The 3,556-nt window shown below is 61.3% G+C and overlaps 1 pseudogene across 1 annotated transcript; it reads left to right on the top strand.

Moving 5' to 3' along the window:
• The first annotated feature begins 709 nt into the window (after nucleotides 1-709).
• On the top strand, nucleotides 710-2,690 carry LOC111523997 (annotated as a pseudogene). The gene is made up of 2 exons (XR_003307575.1): nucleotides 710-1,257; nucleotides 2,267-2,690. The product of XR_003307575.1 is annotated as an uncharacterized LOC111523997 (transcript).
• Nucleotides 2,691-3,556: the final 866 nt, after the last annotated feature.

The following is a 3,556-nucleotide window of genomic DNA, read 5'->3' as shown; positions in this document are numbered from 1 at the left end:
GCCCGCCCCAGGTGCCTTTTCAAAACCAGGAACCTAAGAGAGGAGCTCTACCACCAGGGCCGGGGGCTTTCAGAACCCCCTTGGCTCTGCCTGTCCTGGTGCCCTCGGTCCCCGGCCCTGGTGAGAGAGCTCCTCTCTTAGGTTCCTGGTTCCGAAAAGGCACCTGGGGTGGGCGGAGCTGTGTCACGACCTAACACACAACAGTAGGGCTCCTTACAGGCATGTGTGTATCCACCCCCAGGAGCACACAGACAGACCCTCCTCCACATGCCCTGTCTGGGGACAGGAGCCCAGCACCCAATGCTTGTTCCCGCTTCCACCCCTTTGCTGACCTCCCCACGCATCAGGGCTGCGTGCCAGGTGACCAGGGCTCTAAGCCTGGCTTCCTCCCTGAACCCTCCACCTGGAAACATCCTTTCTGACTCAGCTTCAGCTCACCTCATTGAAGGGTGACTTCTAAGGACCCATTCAGCTTTTATCTCCTGTCACTCCGTAGACATCAAGACTTAACATCCCATCCCTCCCACCCCCAGTTGTCTTTCCCCTTCCCCAATCTTCGGCCCACTCCCTGTCCAGGGGCCCAGGTCCCCAGCGCGGGCAACCCCTCTGTCCCCATTCCGGGACCTGGAGCCTGCGCGGGCTCAGGCCGGCCAGGATGGAGTTCTCTATCCCAGTTCAATTTCCCCCGCCTTTTTGATGTCACATCCTGTCCCAGCCTGCTTCCCCGCCGGCCGCCGCCCTCCCTCCTCCCCGGGAGAGAGCAAGGCGCGCGGGTCCCTCTGCGCCACCCCCGCCCCCGCCCCTTCCGAGCAAACTTTTGGCACCCGCCGCAGCCCAGCGCGCGTTCGTGCTCCGCAGGGCGCGCCTCTCTCCGCCAATGCCAGGCGCGCGGGGGAGCCATTAGGAGGCGAGGAGAGAGGAGGGCGCAGCTCCCGCCCAGCCCAGCCCTGCCCGGAGGCAGACGCGCCGGAACCGGGACGCGATAAATATGCAGAGCGGAGGCTTCGCGCAGCAGAGCCCGCGCGCCGCCCGCTCCGGGTGCTGAATCCAGGCGCGGGGACACGAGCCAGGTGCCGCCGCCGGAGCCCGCGGAGCCGGGGCCAGAGCCGGAGCGCGTCCGCGTCCACGCAGCCGCCGGCCGGCCAGCACCCAGGGCCCTGCATGCCAGGTCGTTGGAGGTGGCAGCGAGACATGCACCCGGCCCGGAAGCTCCTCAGCCTCCTCTTCCTCATCCTGATGGGCACTGAACTCACTCAAGTACGTGCATCCAACGCCATTTTCCTCCCTGCCAGGCGACCGGCCCGGCCCCCCCGGGAGCCCCACAAAGTCCGGGAACGGCTCCGGCTCCACGCCGCCCCGCGCCCCTGGCCTGGGCGCCCGAAGCGCCGGGGTTGGGGAGGGGCCAGGGTGCTGGGCTGGACCCGGGTGGGAGGGAGGGGTGCAGGCTGACCCGAGACGGTGCTCCTCCAGTCCCGGCCCAGCAGGGCTGACAGCTGCCCCCTTTTTCCTAGGACTCCGCTGCCCCCTGCTCCCTGCTGAGAAGTTCAAAGGGCAGCACGAGGGGGTCTTTGGCTGCTATTGTCATCTGGAGGGGGAAGACTGAGAACCGGATAGCCAAGTCCCCAGGCATTTTTGGAGGTGGCAGGACCTTAGTCCTACCCCCAACACACACCCCTGAGTGGCACATCCTCCCTTTGGGCATAACGCTGCCCTTGGGGGCTCCGGAAAGAGGCGGTGGGGATTGTGCCGCTGAGACCGGGAAGGGCAGCCAGCGTACTGGCCAGCTGGGTGCATTGTTGGCTTAATGTGTAGGGCTTGGGGGGCTGTGGCCACATGCCCGGCAGGAGGTGAGTGAAGAGCCCTGTGGTGTGCCGGTGTGGGGATCCTGGGCGTTTCAAACGGGCTCGTTGTCCCCTGAACAATGTATCAATAGAGAAAGGTCTCTGCTTGGTATTCTCCATTTTAAAGATGCATCTTGGAGCTGGCAAATCTTGGGGGAGGAGAAGGGCTGTCTGTGAGCGCCGAACTGGGAGGGCTGCTTTGGCACCATGGTGCTGGAAAGAGCCTGCCAGCCTCCGGAGCCGGGCTACTTGGGAGTGACATTAAAATGCCCTTTCAATGATACCACTGTGCCATGCTCTGAACTGGGAGACTCTGGCCCTTTGGAGTGGCAAGACCAGGAAGTGATGGTCAGCTAGCACCTTGGCCCCAAGCCCCAGCTGCCCCTGACCCTCCTTTCCTTCCTCCCTGCCTCCCTCTCCCTCAGAATAAAAGAGGAAACAAAGGAGAGGAGATGGGAGGGCCAGAGAGTGAGAGGAAGACCACAGGAGAGAAGATACTGAATGAGCTTCCCTTGTTTTGCCTGGAAGCCCTCACTGGCTCCCTGGCTCTGCCCAGAATGTGCAGTCCAAATCCCAATCCAGCAGTGGGGTTACGTCGTCCCGTTTACCCTCAGAGTCCCTCTCCTGGTGCTGCCCAGACGATCAGCCAGTCCCCCCTGGAGAGGTTTTGTGTGGCCTCTAAGAGAGAAGTTTTCTTGGCCACAGGAAGGCCTGGTGGAGGGGTGGTGGTTGTGCACTGTGGCTGGACAGGTGCATTCATTCACGTGCACACACACACACACACACACGCACACACGCACACAGAGGGGAGCAGATACCTGCAGAGAAGAGCAACCAGGTCCCGATTAGTGGCAAGCTGCCCTACAAAGGGCTGTGCTTGTATCTTATCAAGACACCTTGGCAAAGAGATGGCTGGTTCTGGGTGGTCCTGGACAAGGCCGCACCCAGGGGCCCTCCAAGCCTTAGTGGCACCCTTAAGCCTCCATGCCCAGGCCAAAAGATGCTTTTTCTCTATAAGTTCTCCTCTTTGTGTCCTTTTAAAGATTCCCTGTTCTGGGGAGAAACTTTTGGTTCAACTTCAATTAGAAGCTTTATCTCAGTGGTGAAAGTATTTGTCCATCCACACAAAGGGTCCTGGACATCCAAACCCCAGCCAGCCCCTGTGCACACCCCTGTGTCCTCAGACCTTGGTGTCAGGGCCCAGCCAGCCACCTTCAGGACCCTGGTCAGCTCCGCCAGCCGGCAGCCTCCCGGGTCAGGAAGGGAAGTGCTGTTGTTTTCTTTGCTGGCCTGGGAGGTTCCTTTCTCTGAAGCTGAGCCACAGGCTGTCTCAGGGGAATGTGTCCCTCGACTCAGCCAGGAGGCACGTCCCACCCTCACGGTACAACTCTGCCTTCCCTGGGCTGGCTTCTGACAATTGTGCTTTCGGAATCTTGCATTGGAGGCCAATTATCCCTAATGTGGTGGGATTTTGGAGAAAAGGCTCAGCAGGTGAAATCATTTCGAGTCTCTGAAGGGGGTGGAGAGTGGCTGGCTCAGCACCAGCACCTGAGAGCCTGGCTACCCTGGCCCCCTGCGGGGTGGGTCCCACTGGGGTTATACCAGGTGACTTTCATCTTTGACCTCTAAGATGGCACCTGGGGTCGGCAGTGGGTGTGGGTGCAGGACCAGCCTGCTCTGATTCCAAGAGCTACTTGGGGACATCCATCCCCAAG

This window comes from Piliocolobus tephrosceles, unplaced genomic scaffold, assembly GCF_002776525.5.
Source record: "Piliocolobus tephrosceles isolate RC106 unplaced genomic scaffold, ASM277652v3 unscaffolded_16671, whole genome shotgun sequence".
Lineage (NCBI taxonomy): Eukaryota > Metazoa > Chordata > Mammalia > Primates > Cercopithecidae > Piliocolobus > Piliocolobus tephrosceles.
The sequence above is the reverse complement of the archived record's forward strand: the minus strand, read 5'-3'. Positions and strand labels throughout refer to the sequence as shown.